The sequence below is a fragment of the Chiloscyllium plagiosum genome, unplaced genomic scaffold, assembly GCF_037043375.1.
Source record: "Chiloscyllium plagiosum isolate Xiang-an unplaced genomic scaffold, Cpla_swu_hap1 HiC_scaffold_33, whole genome shotgun sequence".
Classification (NCBI taxonomy): Eukaryota; Metazoa; Chordata; class Chondrichthyes; order Orectolobiformes; family Hemiscylliidae; genus Chiloscyllium; species Chiloscyllium plagiosum.
Window position 1 is genome coordinate 17,644,761 of NW_028270171.1, and position 27,088 is coordinate 17,671,848.

Below are 27,088 nucleotides of genomic sequence, written 5' to 3' on the forward strand. Positions count from 1 at the left end.
CACACAGACAGACGCACACACATAGACATAGACACACACCCCACACAAACAGACACACACACATAGACACAGACACACATCCCACACAAACAGACACACACACATATATACACACACACATATATACACAGACACACACAGACACACACACAGACACACACCCACACACACAGACACACACCCACACACAGACACACACACCCACACACAGACACACCCACCCACACACAGACACACACACACAGACACACAGCCACACCCACACACAGGCACACAGGCACACCCACACATAGACACGCACACACACACAGACACACACACACAGACACACACCCACAGAGAAACACACACCCACACACACACAGACACACACCCACACATAGACACACACACACAGACACACGCACATACACACACACACAGACACACACAGACACACACACACCCACACAGACGCACACACATATATACACACATATATAGACACACACATATATACACACACAGACACACACACAGACACACACACAGACACACACACACATACACACAGACACACAAATTATTTCATTCAAGATTCTTTTCTGACAAACAAATAAAACCAGTCCTCTGGTCAAAACAGACAGATTCAAAACTGGACCTCACACCTCACACTACAGTGCATTCTCTAACCTGAGATGTCACCTCTGGTACACTGATAAAACCTTTAACTATCTAGGGACAAATGAAATCTGGATTTTGCATTTTAATCAGCAGTCTACCTCCTGACTGGTTAAAGGATTCAACAAGGGCAGCTAGGTTTTAAGCTGTTAACCTTTTGCTGATCAATACTGTGTCTTATATCATTCCTATGTGTTATATCATACTCACATATATCATTACTTTCGCTGATAGATACTGTGTCATATATTTTCTATCTCCATACCAAGCCTGAGGAAGGAGCTGAGCTCTGAAAGCTTGCAATTTCAAATAAACCTGTTGGACTATAACCTGGTGTTGTTTGATATTTGACTTTGTCCACCCCAATCCAACTCTGGCACTTCCACACAGTAACTGACATTTCTACCCTTGGTAAAAGACTCTAACTATCCATTCTATCCACACCTCTCATAATTTTGTTAACTTCTATCAGGTCTCCCCTCACCCTCTGATGTTCAAATGAAAACAAACCAAGTTTGTCCAGTTTCTCCTCATAGTTAACCCCTTCCAAGCCAGGCAACATCCATATCCTTCTGGTTATGTGGCGAACTGTACACAATATTACAAAGGTGGCCCTAACCAAAGCAGCAAGATAGGAAATATTCACAGGGACAGGAAATACTTATATGTCGGGTCTTTAAGTTACAACCCAGCATGGGATCGTGGTTGTAGGTGTGTGTGCTCCTGGGTCAGATGCTTGTACATTCACAGGGAGAGAAGATCAGCACACAGGATACTTTCACAACCAGTTCACATTAATAATTAATCGTGAAATTGGAAGAGGAGAAGGGATAATCTTATTGATTAAAGATACAACCTTAGGAGGGGTGGATATAGGTGACAGAATACAATCAGTGGAAACTCTGGTTGGAACGTTTGGAACATTGCGTTCAATTCTGGTCCCCTTCCTAGCAGAAGGATGTTGTGAAACTTGAAAGGGTTCAGGAAAGATTTACAAGGATGTTGCCAGGGTTGGAGGAATTGAGCTATAGGGAGAGGCTGAATAGGCTGGGGCTGTTTCCCCTGGAGCATCAGAGGCTGAGGGGTGACTTTACAGAGGTTTATAAAATCATGAGGGGCATGGATAGGATAAATAGACAAGGTCAATTCCCTAGGGGTGGGGGAGTCCAGAACTAGAGGCATGGGTTTAGGGTGAGAGGGGAAAAATATAAAAGGGACCTAAGAGACAACATTTTCACACAGAGGGTGGTACGTGGATGGAATGAGCTGCCAGAAGATGTGGTGGAGGTTGGTACAATTACAACATTTAAAAGGCATCTGGATGGATATATGAATAAGAAGGGTTTAGAGAGATATGGGCCAAATGCTGGCAAATGGGATGAGATTAATTTAGGATACCTGGTCAGCATGGACCTGTTGGACAGAAGGGTCTGTTTCTTTGCTGCACAACTCTATAACCCTATGACTCTACACTGTGCAAAAGAGAGGATCTAAAACTATAATGAGAATTGTCTGCAAACCTTTTAGGAACTGTAGTGAAGTTGCAGAATGCATTGATTCAATAATCAGAATAGTTTACGGTAACAACAAAAATGTTTTAATGGGAGACTTTACTTTCCATGGAAACTGGGAGTGAATTTTGATAATTTTCTCAAGCAATACACTGCATTAATGAGCGATGAGGAATACTTCTTTAATTATCTAATAGTAAGGAAACATTGATCTAATAATGATCTTGATATAATTAAATTCAATACTGAAAAGAAGAAACATAATACTGCTCCTAAGATCCTAGATTTTACTCAAGTTGCATTCACTGGGTGTAATGCATGCAGAGTGTGGTGCGTATATGGAATGAGCTGCCAGAGGAAGTGGTGGAGGCTGGCACATTTACAGCTTTTAAAAGGTGTCTGGCTGGGTATGTAAACAGGAAGGGTTTAGAGGGATATGGGCCAATGCTGGCAAATGGGATGAGGTCAGATTGGGTTATCTGGTCAGCTTGGATGAGTTGGACCAAAGGGTCTGTTTCTAAACTCAATGACTCTACAAATTACACGATTCAAAGTGATTAATGGAGTACTGAAGTAAATAATACTTCGACTCAGAGCCATGGAGGCTTAAAGATCGACAGCACAGAAAAGGCTGTCATCCACGCTGACCAAAAACAATCACCTCATTATTCTCATCCCATTTTCCAGTGTTTGTCTGATACTTAGCATCGCAAGCATACATCTAAATACCTCTATCTCTACCACCCTTATGCCAGTCTCCCGGCTCAGACTAGCGACATAACAACTGCACCACAATAGCCCCTGTAAAAATTCAGAAGTACCCTTTCATCTTGGGTTAGGAGGCAACTGCATAGTGAGCACCTGTATTGGAACTGGGAGCTCTCAGATCAGCTATCAAAGTCTCTGCCATTGGTATATAACCCCTCAAAGCCAATGGTAAGTTTGGACTCCAAATGGGCTCCAGACTTCCATCATCAAGGCAAATGGTCCAACAATGAAACCTCTCGGCTATTGCCTCCCCTCTGCATATTTTGTGACACTTAATTTAATGGAGAGATGAATTTCTTTCAAGGTGAATTCTTCCGATTCTGATTCCAAATGGCCTGTACCTCAATACAAATACAGGAGTTGGTGTTAGGTCCTGACTGAAGCACCTCATAAATGAGTTAGTGACAATGGAAGATTAGATGTCCAAAAAAAGGGGGCCTCAAGTAATCAAAAAGTGACCCAAAAATCTCAAGAGGAATCATGAAGAGAAACAAAATGTTGATAGTTGATCTGACACCATCAAGTGGACGGCCCCTAAGATTGGTTGTGGTTCACCATCTTGCGCATTTCTGCATCTTATTGCCATCTTGTATGGTTGTGGTGCTAGTGTCAATCTGTATATTCCCTGCACGTTTGGAGGAGATGTCTTGTCAGGTCACTGGAACTCAAAATTCTGAAGGAGAACGGTAAAAAACAGAAATAACTCCATTCTGGCCAGTTTTTCTCCTGGGCACGCTCGCAGACCTAGAAAATTCAACATTAATGAGTCAAGATGAAAAATAAATCTAACTTGAACCATCTTAGAGTGATCTTAGTGTCCAAGCTACATTGTGAATCATGTTGTCAGCAGATAATGAAATACTATGTAGTGTAACATTTTAGCATTATTCTGTCCCTAGGTACCGTGTTCATTCCTGAGCTGAGTTTCTTGCCCATATCCCCTCCATTGCTAAGCCATTTACTTCTACCTTTGTAGCGTCATCTGTCTTTAGCCTTGTCTCAGCTCTCTTGCAACTGAAAAGATTTTGTTACCCCCCTTGACTACTTCAATGCTCTTGTGGTCAGCTCCCAACACCCACACATACTTGCATCATTAACAGGTCAAAGCACTTCACAAGAGCATTAACAGACAGAATTTGATGCTGAGCTAAATAAGATAACTGACCATAGGATTGATGGGGTTGTAGGTTTTAAGGAGTGTTTTCAAGGAGAAGAGGCAGGTGGATGTGGTTGAGGACAGGATTCCAGAGCATTGGAATCTGGAATGTTCAGCCATCAATGGCAAGGTGGAGGAAGTGGGAATGAATAAGAGATCAGGATTGGAAGAACGCAGGGCTCTCAGAGGACATGTCTTTGGAGAAGGTTATAGAGATGGAGGGATGCGGCCAAGCCAATGGAGAGATTAGGAAACAAGGGTGAGAAATTTGACAAGGAGGCACTGGTGGCAGGGAAGGTGAGGGCGAAGTATGAGCTAGGAACCGTGTAGAGGAGCTTTGGATGATCCTAAGATTTCCGCACAGCAAGGACAGAGGGAAACTCTGCAGGAGGCTGAATACTGTAAACTCCAACTCTGACTGGAGAAAGAATATGGTGTAAGGGAGATTGTGCCCGCCTTCTTGTTGGAGGTTACCACTTAAACAGCAGATTATCAACAGGACTGCCGGCCATGTCAAGAACCTACTCACCCAATGAAGATGGAATAAATGCAACTGGCTTAAAGAATTCCCCATTTTCTTTCAGGAAGTTCTCCGGATTGAAATGCTTCGGGTCCCACCATCGCTTTTCTTCAGACAAAACTGACTCCATGTTTAATAAGACCAAGGTTCCCTGCAAAAACAGAAGAAAATATTTGCAGTGAGTTACAGAACTGAAAGAGTTAACCCATCATCGCTTCCTCACGCCACGGATAAGTACTGTACCTAATGGGAAGCAACATTTACCATCGCAGTCAGCTTGTTAAATAAACAAAAAGAACTGCAGGAACTGGGAGTCAGGAACAAAAAACAAATTGCTTGAGTCACACATAGACAGGGCAATGAAGAAGGCGTTTGGCACATTTGCCTTCATATGGTCACAGCACTGACTACAGGAGTTGGGAGGTCATGTTGCGGACGTACAAGACATTGATAAGGCGACACTTGGATCCCTGCCTACAATTCAGGTCGCCCTGCTTTAGGAAGGATGTTGTTACACTGGAAACTGCAAAAAAGATTTACAAAGATGAGACCGGGACTGGAGGGTTTCAGTCATAAGGAAAGGCTGAACAGGGTAGGACTTTTTTCCCTGGAACATCGGAGGTTAATGGGTGATCTTATAGAGGTTTATGCAATCACGTGGGGCATACATAAGGTGACAGTAAAGGTCTATTTCCAAAGTTCATAGAGTTGAAAATTAGAGAGCATAGATTTAAAGTGAGAAACTTAAAAGGATGCTGAGGGGCAATGTTTTTACACAGAGGTAGGAGGAATGGATAGATGCAGGTACAGCTTTAACATTTAATAGACATTTGGACAGGTACATGAATGGGAAAAGTTTAGAGGGATATGGGCCAAATGCTGGCAAATGGGTCTAGTTCAGTTTGGGAAACTAGTTGGCATGGACGAGTTGGAGTGAAGGGCCTGTTTCCGGCCAAATGACTCAATGACTCTAGAACAAATTGGAAACGAACATATAAACAAATGTAGGTCACCCTGACGGATCTCCTGAATACATTGACTGGTCTGTTTAAAATTCGATTTTAATGTTGCCTACCCAGCTGCAATGGTAAGGCCATTGGGCTAGTCTACTAGAATCCCAGGCTAATGTTCTGAGGACATAGATTCAAATCTCACCAAGACAGGTACTGAAATACGTATTCAATACATCATACACTGTGGAAAGAGGCCATTCGGCCCACTGAGTCAACAATGATCAGTTGAAGAGCATGCCACCCAGACCCCACCCTTTCCTAACCCTAAAACCCCACACTTTTGTAGCCAGTCCATGTCACCTGCACATCTTTGGACTGTGGGAGGAAACCCACACAGGTTGGGGAGAGAGAATGTGCAAACTCCACACAGACAATGACCCAAGGATGGAATCGAACCTGTGCCCCTTACGCTGTGAGGTAGCAGTGCTAACCACTGAGCCAATCTGCCACCCAATACAATTCTGGAATGAAAAGCTGGACTAATGGTGACCATGTAACCATTACCAATTGTCATTAAAAGAAACCCATTGGGTTCACTAATGTCCTTTAGGGAAGGAGACTATAGTCCTTATCTGAGTCTGGATTACATGTGACTGCAGACCCACAGCAATGGTGATCATTCTGAACTGTCCTCTGGAAAATTAGGGATGGGAGAAAATTCTGGTTTGGCCCGCAATGCCAAATCCTATTAATGAAATCTCCCAAGGATGCTCTCTTTGACCATCAGAGGACTAGTACTGATGTCAGTGGACCCCCAGTCATTCAAGATGGGTCAGTAACCCTAGGTATCAATAGTACAGGGGCCTGGAAGGATAGTCAGGGGCTCAATAGGAATGGGGTCAATGTATCTTCATCAATTGGCAGTGGTATGGTATGGAGCCAAAGTCTACAAAAGACAAATTCAAGAGAGACAATAGATTGAAAGTAATTGTTCTATAAGCTCAGGGTAAGGTGAGGTGCAGGGCCTCTGTGATTTATCACAGCTGATACAGAAATTGAACCCATGCTGTTGATTTAATTCTGCACCACATTCCAGTTATCTAGCTACTGAACAAGGATACTTGGTGTTCCAAATTGATTACTGCCGCAGAAATAAGACACGTTGCTAAAATGTTTCACCTGGAACTCAACAGGACAGATGCAAGATTGCCAAATTTCAAAGGGAGCAACAATTTACTCTGCAGGAGAAAATGGTGCTGATTGGTTGGCAAGTTGATTCCAATTGGTCAAGGCATTGTGATGGGCAATGCCACCGGGATCAATTGGGTCCCTCATGCTTTTGGTTCATTCCGAAGACAGGCAATGTGTGACCAGGTGCATTTTGCCTGCAGAGGACAGAGCCCTGTGTATGAATTTATGTAGCTGCCTGCAACTTCGGGCAAGCCACAGGGGGAATCCAACTGATCATTGGTGTAAGTCCGAGCACACTCAGGATTGAACAGTGTTGACTGGACACGAACAGCCCATGCCTACCAAACTCGCACAGTGTCAATCATTAGGTATGATTATACAGTTAGGCAGCACTAGCCACACAATCCGGAGTTGGCTAATAATCACAACCACATGCAGTTTAAGATTATCCATCAGTTTTGCCATGTGGTTCGAGAGAAACTACGTACATTCACACAGAGGAATCTGTCTTCTGTAGGGGATGTTAATTAAATTCTATGAGGCTTAATTTTGTTGAGTAATGTAAAAGAGGAAGGCCAAAGACAGCGGGAAAGAACAGGACTTGCAGTAGCGGCTAAACAATGCAGAGAAAGTGAGACTTCAGTCAGCAAACACCAAAGGCAAAAACAGACTAGGGACAGTGTGGTCCCCACTACTGCTGCCAAAAGCCATTCAAAACCCGTGTTTCAGAGAATAAAAACCAAGGTGAGACATGACATCAAATCAGATAGATGGTTAGCTGATGATTAATCTTATAGAATCCCTACAGTGTGTAGGCAACTCAGCCCATTGAGACCATACTGACCCTCCCAACAGCATCCCACTCAGACCCATCCCTACATTTCCCATGGCCAATCCACATAGCCTGCATAATCCACACTTACCTGCACATCTTTGAACTGTGGGAGGATGTTGGAGCACCGGAAGAAACTCACGCAGACACGGGATGAACGCACAAACTCCAGACAGTCGCCCAAGCGTCAAATCGAATCCAGGTCCTTGGCGCTGTGAGGCAGCAGTGCTAACCACTGAGCCACAGGCCACCCTGCTTAACTAGGGAATCTCAACTGGGACAAATAGAAGATTGATTGAACAAAAAGAACTTATTGTCAGGCAGCAGTGCCTAGGGACATTGATTAAAAATTAATCAGTAAATTCATGAATCAAAGTGTTATAAAGGGCGTGCGATGTGTTGCAGCTGCAGCGTACTGTAGCATATGGGCACCAGGGTCCTCCAATGTAAACACGGCTATAGTCAGTGTCTCTGGTTCAATGATCCTCAGCTCCAGGTCATTGAACTGCAGATACTACAAGGCATCAGGCAAGAAGAAAGTTACCCAGACACTTTGTTGCAGGAGGTGACCTTTAGGATAGAGCCGTCTGATTTGATCCAGGGTCAAGCTATAGGAATCATAGAAGGTAGAAATGGAGGAGATCCAGCCTCTGCAACTGCCCACGAGGTTTGTGGTTCTGGCAGGTTGCCTGGACGACAGCAAGTGAGCATTGTGGTCCCAAGGAGTCAATCAATGGAAGTTCTCTCAAAACCTTATTCTACCCCTTCATCCAAGAAGGGTCAAAGACTAAACAGCTGAACTGGACACTGACAGAGAAAAACAACGTCACCTTTTTAATTGTGTAACCCCTGAAGCTTGTGTCCTCTGTTGCTGCAAGGCCTACTGCAAGAGGTACCACATTTCCGCATCTTTGAATCTCGTGGATAACGGCATTGACGTACGGCAAGTTGACTGCATCCTCCATGGTCGGCATACGAGAGACACCAATCACTTTATCAATCTCCTCGTGGCATTTTGCTGTTACGTAGGAGAGAAGAGTCGAAAGGAACAACAGTTGATGCAAAGACCCTGCTTTGCAAATTGACCGTAACAGGTTCTGTTAACAAACACCGGAATTTTCCAGATGAAGACTAATGGTTGTGGTTCTGTTCGCCGAGCTGGGAATTTGTGTTGCAGACATTTCGTCCCCTGTCTAGGTGACATCCTCGGTGCTTGGGAGCATATCGTGGCTAGTTGGTGTCGTGGCTAGCCACGAAACGACACGACCAGCTATCCTTAGTAGCCACACATGCAGATGACAAGCAACATGAGTTTGACTGGGACAACACTATTATTATAGGACAAGCCAAACAGAGAACAGCCAGGGAATTCCTAGAGGAATGGCACTCACCCACAGACTCTATCAACAAACACATCGAGCCGGACCCAACATTCCGACTACGGCAGCGGACAGCTGGAACTGACAACCGGAAGCGGCAGGGACAAACCACTTTAAATGCCAGAGGAAACAACACAGAAGCACTTCACAGGAGGCTCCCAAGCACTGAGGATGTCACCTAGACAGGGGACGAAATGTCTGCAACACAAATTCCCAGCTCAGCGAACAGAACCACAACAACGAGCACCCGAACTACAAATCTTCTCCCAAACTTTAAAGACTAATGGTTTGGTTTAGAATGGATTCTTGGGAATGTTTGCATTTTTTGGGGAAGAGAAAGTTATATACACGTTGTGAGGGGCAATGTATTAACATGGTTAACACACAGAAGATAGGGAATCATGATCCAAGGATCTTCTTCAGGTTGGAAAGAGATAATCAGGAGGGTGCTTTGACCCCAATTATTTACTATCTACGTTAATGACTTAGAGAAGGCAGTATATGATGTTTCTGGTGATAGAAAACTAAGTGGGAATGTTATGATGAGGATATATGTGGAAACTGCAAAGGGATTGATAGATTGCCTGAGTGGCAGATGAGGTTTAATGTAGGGAAGTGAGAGATCATGGACTTTGGGAGGAAAATGTGAGAGAGACTCCAAAACAAAGTGCAACATAGAGGGATGTAGGTGTTCTTGTGCCTGAAACATGTATATTGGTATAAAAGTGCAGCAAGTCATTCAGAAGGCAAACGCAATTTTGGCCTGCGATTTTGGAATTTCTGTGCGATTTTGGTCCCCCTTTTTAAGAAAGGATACACTGGCATTGGAAACACTTCAAAAACAATCAATGGCCTGATTCCTGAGATGAAGAGGATGATTTATCAAGAGCAGCTAAACAGGTTAGTCTTTTGTTCAGAAGATTTTAGGAGGATTTGGGATGACCTTCTTGAAACATACGAGATTCTGACGGGGGGCTTGTCATGGTAAATGTTTCCACTAGTGCGGGAATCTCTACCTAGGCGACAGAATTCTGATTTCCCTGCTCTGGGAAAGATGTTGCGAAACCTGAAAGGGTTCAGAAAAGATTTACAAGGGTTGGAGGATTTGAGTTACAGGGAGAGGCTTAATAGGCTGGGGCTATTTTCCTTGGAGCAATGGAGGCTGAGGGTTGACTTTATAGAAGTTTATCAAGTCAAGAGGGGATGGATAGCGTGAATAGCCAAGATCGTTTTCCCAGGGTAGGGGAGTCCAAATCGAGAAGGCATAGGTTTAAGGTGAGAGGGAAAGATTTAAAAGGGAGCTGAGGGGCAGAGGGTGGTGTGTGTATGGAATGAGCTACCAGAAAATGTGGTGGCGGCTGGTACAATTATAGCATTTAAAAGGCATCTGGATGGGGATATGAGTCGGAAGGGTATAGAGTATTATAGGGCAAATGTTGGCAAATGGAACTAGATTAATTTAGGATATCCGGTCGGCATGGATGAGTTGGACCGAAGGGTTTGTTTCCATGCTGTACATCTTTATGACTCTATAATTACAGAATAAGGTGATACTTATTTAAAACTGAGATACAAAAGAATTTCACCTCTCAGGATGTCTGGAATTCTCTGTCCTCAAGATCTGTAGAGGCTATACAACTGGAAGAGGAGGTAGTCAAAGTCAGAAGTCACTCGACACCAGGTCATAGCCCAACAGGTTCATTTGAAATCACAAGCTTTCGGTGCACTGTGCCTTCACCTGACGAAGGAACAGCGTTCTGAAAGCTTTTGAATTCAAACATACCTGTTGGACCATAACCTGGTGTCATGTGAGTTCTGACTTTGTCCAGCCCAGTCCAACACTGGCACCTCCACCTCAAACAGTAGATGGACAAAGTTTTGAAATATTGGGGAGCTGAGGGCTATGAGGAGCTGAGGCCTGCGTCAGATCTTGTTGTATGGTGGGACAGCCTAGTGAGTCCAAGTGACCTATTGTTGTTCCTATGGAGAAAGTATGGACTGCAGATGCTGGAGATCAGGGTTGAAAAGCACAGCCAGTCAGGCAGCATCTGAGGTGCAGGAGAATCAACCTTTCGGATATAAGCCCTTCATCGGGAATGTGGTAGGGGAGGGGGCTGAGAGATAAATGGGAGGGTAGGGGTGGGACTGGGGGAAGGTAGCTAGGAAGGCGATTGGTAGATGCAGGTGGGGGGTGGTGATGGTGGTAGATCGGTGGGCAGGGTGGATTGGGTAGGTGGGAGGGAAGATGGACAGGTGGGACAGGTCAAGAGGGCTGGATCTGGGATGAGGCAGAGGGAAGGGAGATGAGGAAACTGGTGAAGTCACCATTGATGGCATGTGATTGGAGAGTCCCAAGGCAGAAGACGAGGTGTTCTTCCTCCATGCGTTAGGTGGATTGAATTTGGCGGTGGAGGTGGCCCAGGACTTGCATGTCCTTAGCGGAGTTGGGTGGGGGCGGTTGAAGCAGTTGTCCACAGGGATGTGAGGTTGCAAAGTAAAAACACCTCATAGAACATAGAACATAGAACATAGAACAATACAGCACAGAACAGGCCCTTCGGCCCACGATGTTGTGCCGAACATTTATCCTAGCTTAAGCACCCATCCATATACCTATCCAATTGCCACTTAAAGATCACCAAAGATTCTGACTCTACCACTCCCACAGGCAGCACATTCCATGCCTCCACCACTCTCTGGGTAAAGAACCCACCCCTGACATCTCCCCTATACCTTCCACCCTTCACCTTAAGTTTATGTCCCCTTGTAACACTCTGTTGTACCCGGGGAAAAAGTTTCTGACTGTCTACTCTATCTATTCCTCTGATCATCTTATAAACCTCTATCAAGTCACCCCTCATCCTTCACCGTCCCAACGAGAAAAGGCCTAGCACTCTCAACCTATCCTTGTACGACCTATTCTCCATTCCAGGCAACATCCTGGTAAATCTTCTCTGCACCCTCTCCAAAGCTTCCACATCTTTACTAAAGTGAGGCGACCAGAACTGCACACAGTACTCCAAATGTGGCCTAACCAAAGTCCTGTACAGTTGCAACATCACTTCATGACTCTTGAATTCAATCCCTCTGCTAATGAACGCTAATACACCATAGGCCTTCTTACAAGCTCTATCCACCTGAGTGGCAACTTTCAAAGATCTATGAACATAGACCCCAAGATCCCTCTGTTCCTCCACCTCACTAGGAACCCTACCGTTAACCCTGTATTCCGCATTCTTATTTGTCTTTCCAAAATGGACAACCTCACACTTGGCAGGGTTGAACTCCATCTGCCACTCCTCAGCCCAGCTCTGCATCATATCTAAGTCCCTTTGCAGCCGACAACCAGCCCTCCTCACTATCCACAACTCCCCACCAATCTTCGTATCATCTGCAAATTTACTGACCCACCCTTCGACTCCCTCATCCAAGTCATTAATACAAATTACAAACAGCAGAGGACCCAGAACTGATCCCTGCGGAACTCCACTTGTAACTGGGCTCCAGGCTGAATATTTACCATCTACCACCACTCTCTGACTTCGACCGGTTAGCCAGTTTTCTATCCAATTGGCCAAATTTCCCTCTATCCCATGCCTCCTGACTTTCTGCATAAGCCTACCATGGGGAACATAATCAAATGCCTTACTAAAATCCATGTATACTACATCCACTGCTCTACCCTCATCCACATGCTTGGTCATCTCCTCAAAGAATTCAATAAGACTTGTAAGGCAAGACCTACCCTTCACAAATCCGTGCTGGCTGTCCCTAATCAAGCAGTGTCTTTCCAGATACTCATAAATCCTATCCCTCAGTACCCTTTCCATTACTTTGCATACCACCGAAGTAAGACTAACTGGCCTGTAATTCCCAGGGTTATCCCTATTCCCTTTTTTGAACAGGAGCACAACATTCGCCACTCTCCAGTCCCCTGGTACCACCCCCGTTGACAGTGAAGACGAAAAGATCATTGCCAACGGTACTGCAATTTCCTCTCTTGCTTCCCACATAATCCTGTCAGGCCCGGGGGACTTGTCTATCCTCAAGTTGTTCAAAATGTCCAACACATCTTCCTTCCTAACAAGTGTCTCCTCTAGCTTACCAGTCCGTTTCACACTCTCCTCTTCAACAATACGGTCCCTCTCGTTCGTAAATACTGAAGAAAAGTACCATTCAAGACCTCTCCTATCTCTTCCGACTCAATACACAGTCTCCCACTACTGTCATTGATCGGATCTACCCTCGTTCTCGTCATTCTCATGTTTCTCACATACGCATAAAATGCCTTTGGGTTATCCTTGATCCTACCCGCCAAAGATTTTTCATGCCCTCTCTTAGCTCTCCTAATCCCTTTCTTCAGGTCCCTTCTGGCTATCCTGTGTCCCTCCACTGCTCTGTCTGAACCCTGTTTTCTCAACCTTATGTAAGCCTTCTTCTTCCTCTTTACAAGGCATTCAACCTCCCTCGTCAACCAAGGTTCCCTCACACGACCATTTCTTTTCTGCCTGACAGGTACATACATATCAAGGACACGTCGTATCTGTTCCTTGAAAAAGTTCCACATTTCCACGACATCCTTCCCTGACAGCCTATGCTCCCAACTTATGCTCCTCAGATCCTTCTTACAGCATCGTAATTACCGTTCCCCCAATTGTAAAACCTACCCTGTTGCACGCACCTATCTCTCTCCATAACCAAGGTGAAAGTCACTGAATTGTGGTCACCATCACCAAAATGTTCACCCACTAACAAGCCCATCACTTGTCCCAGTTCATTACCGAGTACCAAATCCAATACGGCCTCCCCTCTGGTCGGACAATTTACATACTGAGTTAGGAAAGCTTCCTGGACACACTGCGCAAACACTGCCCCATCCAATCTACTTGATCTAAAGAGCTTCCAATCAATATTTGGGAAGTTGAAATCGCCCATGACTACTACCCTGTGGCTTCTGCACCTTTCCAAAATCTGTTTCCCAATCTGTTTCTCCACATCTCTGCTGCTATTGGGGAGTCTATAGTAAACACCCAACAAGGTGACTGCACCTTTCCTATTTCTGACTTCAGCCCATACTACCTCCAAAGGCAGATCCCCCTCGAACTGCCTTTCTGCAGCCGTTATACCATTTCTAATTAGCAACGCCACCCCCCCTCCTTTTTTACCACCCTCCCTAATCTTACTGAAACATCTGTAACCAGGAACCTCCATCAACCATTCCTGTCCCTCTTCTATCCACGTTTCCGTGATGGCCACAACCTCATAGTCCCAGGTACCGATCCACGCCTTAAGTTCACCCACCTTATTTCTGATACTCCTTGCGTTGTGATACTCCTCATCTTGTGACCTCCTGTGCTTTTCCAGCACTACATTTTTCTATCCTCGTTCCTATTCCCTTATGGGATTTGGGTCAGCTCCTGACTAGAATGTGCACATGTATGCATTTACTTTGGAGGACACAAAGTGTAAAACGGAGCGGCATGAGAATTCCGAAACACCTTCCTTTTTTAGACTCCTGTCATGAGCAGTTGGTAGATGCAGCCACTGTTTAGTAATTCAAGGCCCAGTGTTACCTTGTACATCTGGGAAAGCCATCATGTACAGAATGGCCCATTGCAGAGTAGTGGCTGCAGTTTCAGTGCCAGCGATGAACAGTTCATTGACATCATGGAACAGGTTTCCCTCAGTCAAGCAAGAGTTGGGAGAAGTCTCCTCCTGCAAAGTGAAGGTCATCACTGAAATAACTGCACAGTATCCCGTCACTAAGTCACCTTTTATTTACAGTGTCCTTGACACTGGTCTGACTCCCTCAGAGCCAGCTCTCTGAGTGAAGAGAATCCTGACATTTCAATTTATATCTGTCAGCCAGGGCTCCCTGATCGGACCAGATTAATAACCCCAGTCGGAGAACTCCAATTCTATTAGGCCCATCTGGCTAACCTCACTCCAATCAGCACAATGGCCCTTTCACATATTTAACATCAGCAATCCTAATACCCACCAAAGCAACAAACTAATGGGTTGGAATGTAAGAACAAGTCAAACCCATTGAAGTCCACCCAATCAGGATAAGGATTTCAATTTCTGCTTAATCATATACCATTACTGCACAGAAAGAGACCACTGTGCTGACCCCATGAGAGAACTTTCCAATTAGCCCTCCTGCTCTTTCTGTTTCATTCTGCAAGGTTTAGCCTTTCGAAATATCTATCTAATTTCCTTATATCAATTACCCCAGTCTGCTCCCTGCCACCGTTTTGGACAATTGCATTTCTGATTCATTGCATAAATCTTTTTCATCCTGTTACCTGTAGATCTTTTACTACTTATCAAAAAATTCTGCCTTTAGTACAGAGTCTGCTGCCTTTAATCTTGGCTACTCCACAACCCTAGCCATTGATAAATTGTTTGGTTTTTGTACAATATCATTGGTTCATTTGAGGATCTGGTTTACAAAGTGGATTAAGTCAGCTTCCAAATTGGAAACACCTTGTACTTATACCATCTTACTGGTCCTCTACATCTTCAGCTAAAGCTGTTTGTTCAGATTTGTTTATGCAGCTGAGGCAGTGGCTGGATAGGGACAGCCTCTCATTGTCACATAATCTCCAGGATCTCAGATTCCAAGTTAGATTAGATTAGAATAGATTCCCTACAGTATGGAAACAGGCCCTTTGGCCCAACAAGTCCACACCGACCCTTCGAAGAGTAACCCACCCAGACCCATTCCCCTACCCTATATATACCCCTGACTAATGCACCTAAACTATGGGCAAATTAACATGGCCAATCCACCTGACCTGCACATCTTTGGATTGTGGAAGGAAACCGGAACACCCAAATGACAGGGGGAGAATGTGCAAACTCCACACAGACAGTCGCCCGAGGTGGGAAATGAACGTGGATCCCTGGCACTGTGAGGCAGCAGTGCTAACCACTGAGCCACCATGCCCACCCCTTAACGCTCTCTTATAGAGAGTTTATCTTTTTTGTTCGTTCATGGGATGTTGGCATCACTGGCTGGACCTGCATTTACTGTCCATCCCTAATTGCCCACAGGGTAAATGACACAGGTCTGGAGTTACATGTAGACTATACTGGGTAAGGATGGTAGTTTCCTTCCCCAAAGGACATTAGTGTACCGGATGGGTTTCATTTAACAATGGGTCGTTGCTAGACTCTTAATTCCATAATGTTATTAAATTCAAATTCCACCATCTGCCGTGGCAGAAATTTGAACCCAGAACCTGACGCTGGTCTTTGGATTAATAAAAGGTAAAATTTTGGATTAATAGTCTAGCAACAATACCACTATAGTTCATCACTTCCCCTAAATGGTGTCCATCATGTTGTACTTGAACTTGAAATGGTTTGAAGTTATCTCGTGTCTGGAGCTAGGTCACACAACAGCTCATCTCAATATTATTTGATTCCTTGCCTCAGTGCCGCATTCCTTAAATGGCTGCCTTTAGATTTTGGGCTTTCTACATCTGACATGTGTTACAGACAAATCTTGTTGATCCCAGGCCCAGTTGAAACAATCCCTCCTCATGGGAGAGATTATACTGTAGACATTTCACGTTTGGCTTCACACCTGTTAGGAAATAGATTAGACTACTAACAGTGTGGAAACAGGTCCTTTGGTCCAACAAGTCCACACTGACCCGCCGAAGTGCAACCCACCCATACATTTTTCCCCTTCACCTAACACTATGGGCAATTTAGCATGGTCAATTCACCTAACCTGCACATTTTTGGACTGTGGGAGGAAACCCACACAGACATGGGGAGAACGTGCAAACTCCACACAGTCAGGCGCCTGAGGCGGGAATTGAACCCGGGTCTCTGGCGCTGTGAGGCAGCAGTGCTAACCACTGTGCCACCCACTAATGATACCTTACCGCTAAATTGATAAGCATTTGAAGCCGTTAGTCTTAACTGGGCCCAAAGGCACAAGGTCAAATCACAATGCTCCAGCCTATTGCACATACAGACCCACTAACACTGGAAAATGTGCCCTCTTCTCACCTTCTTCATTTCCAGCAAATAAGCATAGATGAAATCTCTGACCTCTTCACCATGCAGTGTATCTTTGTGTTGCTGGATGAAATCCTGAATAACGGCGTCAATTTCTGCCTGGACTTTGAACAGCCTCTGATGAGGCCCAGGGATATAGCCAATGATTGGAGCAACGTTATAAATCTAGTAGAAAACACCAGAGAATTAGCACCTGTGATTCTGATTCTCCAATACAGTCAGTCACGAGACGTGTGAGTCTTCTCGCGGGCCAATATCCCCAGTTTGGAGGCACTGGTCAGTCACAACCAACTGTATTGGGCAGCTATCATAGGCCCACACAAATTGGAGGTGTAGTGGACAGCGAAGAAGGTTACTTCAGATTACAACTGGATCTTGATCAAATGGGCCAATGGGCTGAGAAGTGGCAGATGGAGTTTAATTCAGATAAATGTGAGGTGCTGCACTTTGAGATAGCAAATCTTAGCAGGATTTATACACTTGTGTTGCTGAACAAAGTGACCTTGGAGTGCAGGTTCATAGCTCCTTGAAAGTGGAGTCGCAGGTAGATAGGATAGTGAAGAAGGCGTTTGGTATGCTTTCCTTTATTGGTCAGAGCATTGAGTACAGGAGTTGGGAGGTCATGTTGTGGCTGTACAGGACATTGGTTAGGCCACTGTTGGAATATTGCGTGCAATTCTGGTCTCCTTCCTATCGGAAGGATGTTGTGAAACTTGAAAGAGTTCAGAAAAGATTTACAAGGATGTTGCCAGGGTTGGAGAATTTGAGCTATAGGGAGAGGCTGAACAGGCTAGGGCGGTTTTCCCTGGAGCGTCGGAGGTTGAGGGGTGACCTTATAGAGGTTTATTAAATCATGAGGGGCATAGATAGGATAAGTAGATAAAGTGTCTTCCCTGGGGTGGAGGGGTCTAGAACTAGAGGGCATAGATTTAGGGTGAGAGGGGAAAGATATGAAAAAGATCTAAGGAGCAACATTTTCACACAGAGTGTGGTACATGTATGGAATGAGTTGCCAGAGGAAGTGATGGAGGCTGGTACAATTGCAACATTTAAAAGGCATCTGGATGGGCATATGAATAGGAAGGGTTTGGAGGGATATAGGCTGGGTGCTAGCAGGTGTGACTAGATTGGGTTGGGATATCTGGTCGGCGTGGACAAGTTGGACCGAAGGCTCTGTTTCCATACTGTACATCTCTATGACTCTATGACAAGACTCTCTAAACAAGTGCTCTATTCTGAGCTCTACAATGGCAACTGATTGCTGGGAGGAGTGTTCCAGTCTGGTGCATCCCAAGGTCCAGAACTATGCGCTGAGGGACGCACTGAATTTTGGGGCAGTGCTGCCAAGGGGAAAGACAACTGTCTGAGGTCTTACTGCCAAAGTACAATGGGGGTCCATTCAGTTCTGAGATCCTCTTGGTGTCTCTAATATAGTCTAGGATAGGGAATAAATGCCTTGGGTTCATGTGCAACTTCTGGGAAAGCCAAATTCTGATGTTTGCTTGTACTTCATGTGCAAAGGCTGCACAAAACTGCTTCAGTGACTGTGTATGCATGGAAAGGGTTTTTTTATGAATGAAATATATTATTGAAATTCAAAAAAACCGCAATTACTGGGAGGACACCACGGAGAGGGAGCAAATCCCTTTTGACACCTGAAGGAGTGCCAAAGGAGAAAGAAAGAGGTGAGGAACTCTAGTCACATGGATAGATTTAAGAAGCTGGAGCTGTTCTCTTTAGAGAAGAAAATTGAATCAGACTTTGATGCTTGCATCCAAAATCATGGAGATAGGCAGAAGATGCTCCTGTTAGAGTCATAGAGACGGAAACAGACCCTTCAGTCCAACCCGTCCATGCCGACCAGACATCCTAATCTAATATAGTCCCATTTGCCAGTGCTTGGCCCATATTCCTCCAAACCCTTCTTATTCAAATACCCATCCAGATGTCTCTTAAATGTTATAATTGTACCAGCCTCCACCACTTCCTCTGGCAGCTCATTCCACACATGCACCACCCTCTGTGTGAAAACGTTGCCCCTTAGGTCCCTTCTAACTTTCCCCTCTTGCCCTCAACCTATGCCCACTTAGCATTTATTGCAAAACGACTCAATTATAAAAGTGTTGTTACAATTATATAATGCATCGGTGAGACCATAGCTGGAATATTGCGTCCAGTTTTGGTCTCTTTACTTGAGGAAGGATGTGGTGGCACTGGAGGCAGTTCGGAGGAGGGTCACCAGGTTGACTCCAGGGCTGAAAGGGCTGTCATATGAGGAGCAGTTGTATTCACTGACTGAGATATATAAAATGCTGAAGTGATAAGGTGGAGGTGGAACAGATGTTTCCCCTTGTGGGACAGTGTCGAACGAGAGGTCACAGATATAGAGTGAGAGGAGGTAGGTTTTAGACTGAGATGAAGAGAAGCTACTTCTCCCAGAGGGTTGTGAATCTGTGGAACCCACTGCCGCAGAGTGCAGTGGAGGCAGAGTCAATCAGCAGATTCAAGAAAGAAATAGATATATTTGGATGAAAAACAGAATAAAGGGCTATGGGGAGTTGAAACCGGGATAGGATGGGCCATGATCACGTTAAATGGTGCAGGGGACTCAAAGGGTTGAATTGCATACTCTTGCTCCAAGTTCCTTTGTTGATGGAAGGGTTCAGAACAGTGGGCACGAACTTAATGTGACTGACAAAGGAACCAAAAGTAAGGCAAAGCAAAATAGTTCGAATGCAATGAGTGCTTACAGATCAAGAATGTGCTGCCTAAAAGTGTGGTGGGGGCAGGTATAATTATGGATTTCCAGAGATATTTGGATTATTGTTTAAACAGAAATGAAAGGATACAGGGAAAAGGCAAGGGCATGGGACTAGCTGAGTCGCTTTGGCAGAGTGCTGGCACAGATGTGATGGGCCGAATGGTATCTTACTGTGTAGTGGGCTTTCTATGATTTCAAGATTCTATTTAATTGTCTGAACAGATTGAAGGAGCTGAATATGTTCAAGCAGTCCCAATGTAGCAGTTTTTATCAACCGACTATTTGACACCAATATTTCTATGTCAGTAAGGAGGGTTTCCAATCCCGAAGCAAAGAGAGTTTATTTTAATTTTACCTGAGCCCATTTACTTATCTGCATTTTCATGCTTTCATCGATCAAGTGTGTGAGCCGTGTGAATGTCTGGTCTTCATAATGAAAACGCTCCCCGAGGACAACAGAGCAAATCACATTGGACACGGCGCTTGTGATTATAGAATAGGGATTAAAGGGTTGACCTGTGTAAAATGGAAAGGAGTTTTGTGAAGGTGACAGTGCAAAGCAGTTCTCCACAGGTCAGACTTGCAATCCCATCAGGCTTGGGACCTGAGTGGTAACAAAAGTGTCCCTGGATACCGATACCATTGGAACGGTCTATGTTCTATCAGGTCATGCTGCTCAAAGGGTTAATGTTGGAGATTACATCAAGTTCCACCCAATCTGATTTTGCCATTACTCTTGGATTGAGTAAAACAGAAGATGTCAGGATCCTGTCAGGTAGCGGGGTGGTCGAAATAGCAACCAATTGATTTCAGCAAACTTTGTTTTAACCGGCTCCTTATCAGCCTCTACTCTTTATACATTGACAAAACAATTATATATCAAATACCATGATCCACCATGATATCTGAGTATTTAGGCTGTAAATAAATTATGACAGTGATGTGCAAACCCTCCTGCATTACATGGGAGAAACTGAAGACTGCAGATGCTGAAGGTCAGAGTCAACAGTGTGGTGCTGGAAAAGCACAGCAGGTCAGGCAGCATCCGAGGAGCAGGAGAGTCGACGTTTCGAGCATAAGCCTTTCATCAGGAATGAGACCTCATGCCTGATGAAGGGCTTATGCCTGAAACCTCGACTCTCCTGCTCCTCAGATGCTGCCTGACCTGCTGTGTTTTTCCAGCACCACACTCTCACATGTGCATTAGGTTCCTATTACCGTATATACTCAAGTAATAGGAATGTAATGCTGGGGCAAGAATGTGGTGCTTGAAAAGCACAGCCAGCCAGGCAGCATCGAGGAGCAGAAGAATTGACATTTTGTCGAATAATAGTCAAATTTTTTTGACGACATTTTAAGGTTAAAGTTAGGAGTTGACTATTACATGGATACTACTTTTACTGGCTGAAATTCATGCCCGTCAAAATTCATACAGTTTCATTAGCGAAAGCCCAATTAATCTCTAAACGAATTTTTAAAAACGGGTTATGGTAATTCCGAAAACCCGGAGCTGAGCACGATGGCTGGCAGACTGACTCATAAATGAGGATCTGTTATCTGTGAAGAACTAGGGTTGACGTTTACATGAGTTATATGGGAAATTCCAGATACGAGAACAACTATTGCGCGAGTATATATGGTAATTACTGTGTGTTGTTACACTGCTTTTAAGAGGTGTGTTGATGTTTTTACTTGGATTTTATGAGGCATGTTGATGTCTCGAAGTTTCTCGTGGTCAGTGTTTGCTGCGGTCATGTGGACCTCTTAATTATCTGGAACATTTGATCAACCAGAACATACTGGTCTCAATGGGTGCCAGTTAATAAAACATTTGCTGTAATTTAAAGTTTTCTTCATTTCTACATGGGTTAGCCCTAACTAGGCCAGCACTTATTGCCCATCGCAAGATACCTCTCAAACCAAGTGACTTGCTAGGCCATTGCACAGGGCTGTGAAAAGTCTATGCTATGGGTTTGGGGTCAAATGTAGGACAGGCCACATAAGGATGGCAGATTCCCTTCCCTAAGGGATATGAGTGAACCAGTTGGGTTTTTTGAGACCAGATTTCCATTGATTCAAATTTCACCATTTGCCATGGAGGGATTTGAAGACACATCTCTAAAACATTAGCCTGGGTACTTAGATTGCTAGGATAGTGATAACATCAATACACCAGCACATCCCTTACAAATGATTGCGCAGCAAACTATGACTTGTTTAAGACCACAGCCTCTTCTTAATAAGACTCACAGCGTTCCTTTACCATAATGAAGCAGGTAGGACCCTTGGACCCAGTGAAGAATAGAGGGCGGTGGCACGAAACTACCCCAACCACAAGCTGGTCGAAGCTGACATGGAGTCATAGAGATGTACAGCACGGAAACAGACCCTTCGGTCCAACTCGTCCATGCCAACCAGATCTCCTTAATTATTCTAGTCCCATTTGCTAGCACTTGGCCCAAGCATCAGGGCATCATATGACAGTCTGCCATTTCCAAAGTGCAGCAATGGGCAAGGAATGGTAAACCTACTGCCCAGTGGAGCCTTGCCTCTTTCGGTTGAATTTGGAACACATTTACAGGCTGGGCCAAATGATGTCAGTATTCATTAGGGAACTAAAACTATCTGATGCACAACAGTGCACAGCCATTGCAGGGACATTTGAGGGCTTTGGTTATTTGGTGAAAAGTGTCGTTACATGGGATAGTTTGTGCTTGAGTTGAGTGTGGTATTTTACTTTGATTACATTGCTATTGACCCTTCCTTCCAACACTCTCATGGTTGGGATTCCTGAGGAGGACAGCAGCAGGCCCCATCATGGACGCCACCCGTCTTTGCACTGATGTCAGAGAGGCAGCTCCGATCTCCTGAAGATGCCTCACGGCGCCAGGGACCCAGGTTCGATTCCACCCTGGGGCGGCTATCCGTGTGGGGTTTGCACATTCTCCCCATGTCCACACCGGTACCTAGCCTTCAGTACTCACCGGTACCTAGTTTCCTCTGGGTGCTCCAGTTTCCTTCCACAATCCAAAGTTGTGCAGGTTAGGTGGATTGGCCATGGGAAATTACCCAGTGTCCAGGGATGTACAGGCTAGATGGAGAATTTTCTTCAGCAGTGTATTTTCGGTCCAATGATAAAGGAAGCTAGACCTACCTCTCGTGAATGGTTATAGGGAATAAGGTTAGAGGGGGATGAGTCTGGATGGAATGCTCTTCAGAGGGTCAGTGCAGACTCGATAGGCTGAATGGCCTGCTTTCACACTTTAGGGATTCTACAATTCTATGCCTGACACCCTCCTAATAGAGTCAAGAGTGTGTTGCTGGAAAAGCACAGCACCCGAGAAGCAGGAGAATCGACATTTCGGGCATCAGAAATGATGATGATGAAGGGCTTATGCCCAAAACATCGACTCTCCTGCTCCTCGGATGCTGCCTGACCTGCTGTGCGTTTCCAGCACCACACTCTTGACCCTGATCTCCAGCATCTGCAGTCCTCACTTTTTCCACATCCTCCTAATTGTGCTGATGAGCGCAAGATGAAAAAGCTTTGGCGACATGACTTTATTTTTTAACAATATTCAACTTCTGTACTGCTGAGCCATGTTCTGTGGGAAATGAAAAACAAATGCAACATTATTTGTTCAATATGTTTTGTTTCCTGAGTTGCTTGTGACTATCTCCTGATTATTAACAGTCTTGAAGCCTGGAGGACAATCTTGAAAGTTTGGAAACATCACTGCAAGTTTGCTTTAAAACAATGCAGAGAGAATACACAGACCTTACCAGTTTCTGCTTTAAAGACTTCAGTCAAATATCAGGCCTCCTCCAGAATTCTCTCCTCAAAAGCAATTTTGCCTAAGCCAAAGTTTCGGAAAACAGTCAGCATAAATCTTCGTTGCTGTTTCCAAGATCTTCCGTAGGGCACCATGATGGTGCTTAACAGAAAGAAGGGTATAAATGATTACAATTGGCATCATCTCAGAGGATGAGAAAGGTAAAAGCACAGCTTTGACCCAAAGTTGATGTATAGATCAAGGAACAGGAGAAACAAAAACAGATATTGCTGGAAAAGCTCAGCGCGACAGGCATCATCTGTACAGAGAAATCGGAGCCAATGTTTCTGGTCGAGTGGAGAGGTCATTTGACCCGAAACGTTAACTCTCTGATTTGCAGTATCTGCAGTTCTTTCGGTTTTTATTTGATATAATTTTTCAGTCTTCCTTTGACGTATGAGTCGTGCCTGATGACTGGAGAACTGTAAACTTTACACCCAAGATCAAAAAACATAGAACATAGAATAATACAGCGCAGAACAGGCCCTTCGGCCCTTGATGTTACGCCAACCTGTGAACTATTCTCAGCTCGTCCCCCTACACTATCCCATCATCATCCATGTGCTTATCTAAGGATTGTTTAAATCTCCCTAATGTGGCTGCATTAACTACATTAGCAGGTAGGGCATTCCACGCCCTTACCACTCTCTGCGTAAAGAACCTGCCTCTGACGTCTGTCTTAAATCTATCACCCCTCGATTTGTAGTTATGCCCCCTCGTACACGCTGACATCATCATCCTAGGAAAAAGACTTTCACTGGCTACCCTATCTAATCCTCTGATCATCTTGTATGTCTCTATCAAATCCCCTCTTAGCCTTCTTCTTGCCAATGAGAACAGGTTCAAGTCTCTCAGCCTTTCTTCATAAGACCTTCCCTCCAGACCAGGCAACATCCTGGTAAATCTCCTCTGCACCTTTTCCAATGCTTCCACATCCTTCCCGAAATATGGGGACTGGAACTGTATGCAGGTGTAAAGATCACCTAAATAAAAACTACACACCAGTCAAGTTAATTGTAGTGACTAAGGAAATTCTAGAAACAATAATCTCGGACAAAATTAATGGTCACACAGACAAATATGGGTTAACTATGGATTTTTAAGGGAAAGTCATGTTTAACTAAAATCATGTCTAGCTGGTAGAGTTTTTGATGAGGTACCAGAGAGGGCAATGGTATTAATGTAGTATACATGGACTTCTAGAACACAGTTAATGCAGTGTCACACAACAAACATGTAGGCAAAGTGTTACCTTGTGGGATAGAAGGGACAGTGGCAATATGGATGTAAAATTGGCTGAGTAACAGAAGAGTAATCGGAATAGATGCTCTTGGCCTTAGATAGGTTTGTAATGGAGTTTGGGCATCAGTATTGAAGTCCTTACTCTTCCTGATATCTAGGAATAATCTGGCCCTTGGGGAACAGAGCACCACTTCAAAACTGACAGATGATACGAAACTTGAACCAAGAGGAGGACACTGCAGAACAGGACATAGATAAGTTGGTGAAGTGATAGATGAAATTCGATGTGGAGAATTGTGAGGTCATGCAGGTTTATATTAGATCACTTACAGTGTGGAAACAGGCCCTTCGGCCCAACAAGTCCACGCTGACCCTCCAAAGAGCAATCCACCCAGACCCTTTCCCCTACATTTACCCCTTTACCAAACACTATGGGCAACTTAGCACGGCCAATTCACCTAACCTGCATATGTTTGGACTGTGGGAGGAAGCCAGAGCACCCGGAGGAAACCCACATAGACCCGGGGAGAATGTGCAAACTCCACACAGACAGTTGCCTGAGGCAGGAATTGAACCTGGGTCTCTGGCACTGTGAGGCAGCAGGTGCTAACCACTGTGCCACCGAGCCACCCTAAATAAGAGTTGATAAGAAGAACATGGAGAGACAGTGTAAACGAAAGAGTACACCTCTAGAAGGGGTGCAGGAGCAGAGAGAGCTGCTTGAAGTGTGCTTAAATCATTGAAATTGGCAGGACAAGTTTAGTGAAGAGCTAAGAGTAGGGGGTGGCACAGTGACTCAGTGGTTAGCACTGCTGCCTCAGAGAACTAGGGACCTGGGTTCAACTCCATCCTCGGGCGACTGTCTGTGTGGGGTCTGCATGTTCTCCCTGTGTCTGTGTAGGTTTCTGATGGGTGATCCGGTTTCCTCCCGCAGTCCAAAGGTATAGGTGGAATGGCCGTGCTAAATTACCCCATGGTACACAGGGTTGTGCAGGATAGGTGGAATGACCAAATAAATAGAGGGCTATAGGGATAGGGTAGGGCAATGGTTTGCTCTTTGGAGGGTTGGTGTGAACTTTATAAGCTAAACAGCCTGCTCCCACACTGTGGGGATTCTATCATTCTAAGAAAGCATACAGTAACCTTGGCTTCATTAGTACTGGTTTAACTGATTCGTTATAACAATAGGTTGAAGAAGTTGGGACTGTTCCTTTAAGGGGAAAGGGGATCTAGTTGCAGTGTTCAAAATCATGATCTGTCTCTCTGCTGTTTCCAACTTTTAACTATTGAGAAAGTAACCAGTTCCATTCTAGTTAGACTCAAAGTGGTAGACTTCATATTTACCAACAGTGAAATCCATTGGTCACATCTACCAATATCTCTGTGATTTTGTACCGTGCTGTAAAAAGGTTAACATGTTGTTACCAATTTCCAGGGCATTGCAGGAAAATGAAATGAACTGATTTTATAAAATGAATACCTTGACCTTTCGTCAATTCTTCCATGATGGGGACAATTGGCCGTCCAGCAAATTCTCGACCGTGTTGGACGAGAGCCTCTTGAATGGTCTGATACCCGTTGAGGACAACAATTGGAATCCATAATGCACTGCATGTGTACTTCTTAAAAAGCTGTGTGTGGAGAAGGGAGGGGAAGGAGCCTGTAAAGATTACGTGCATTTCTGTCAGACTTGCCCAAAATTGCTGGATAAGCAGTTTGAAATCAAATGTTGCATAATGACCTAACCTTTAGACATATCTAAAGTTGCAGAGAATTATGCAGCAGAGTCGCACACAATGTGGTTTCAGTGAGTCAGGACTCTCAAAGTCTTCAAAGATAACTTAGAGCTGGGAGGCAATACCACCTGAAATGGCAAGTCTAGGTATTTCCTAGTCCAGATTCTAACCAGTCAACAGGACCCCCAACACAGCAGCTTTCAGTCTCTGACCATTCGGAGGTCGAGTTTTCTACAACACTCACACCACCTCCCCTCCCTCCCCAGCAACCCAGTCCCTGTTGAATTCCTATCGCCCAGTCTTTGAAACCGGTTTTGAGTTGAGCTCCGCCAAGTTGGATGGCGCAGTGGTTAGCACTGCTGCCTCACAGCTGCCACTCGGCTTCCTGGGGTTTTAATCAGAAAGGACACCATTAGAGACACAGCCAGGAAAATCAACAGAGTTTGCAGATTGAAAAGCCGGAGCCAGCGAAAAAGATCCATCTCCAACAAGAATTTCACACTGTCCAT

The 27,088-nt window shown here is 44.7% G+C and overlaps 1 pseudogene across 1 annotated transcript; it reads right to left on the reverse strand.

Moving 5' to 3' along the window:
• Positions 1-3,138: 3,138 nt before the first annotated feature.
• Positions 3,139-27,088, reverse strand: LOC122542023 (cytochrome P450 2J2-like; annotated as a pseudogene). Its single transcript, XR_015752526.1, has 9 exons — positions 26,948-27,088; positions 26,320-26,474; positions 23,552-23,700; positions 20,124-20,284; positions 16,999-17,172; positions 14,544-14,685; positions 8,422-8,609; positions 4,625-4,766; positions 3,139-3,683 (listed from the first exon to the last, which is right to left on the reverse strand). The product of XR_015752526.1 is annotated as a cytochrome P450 2J2-like (transcript).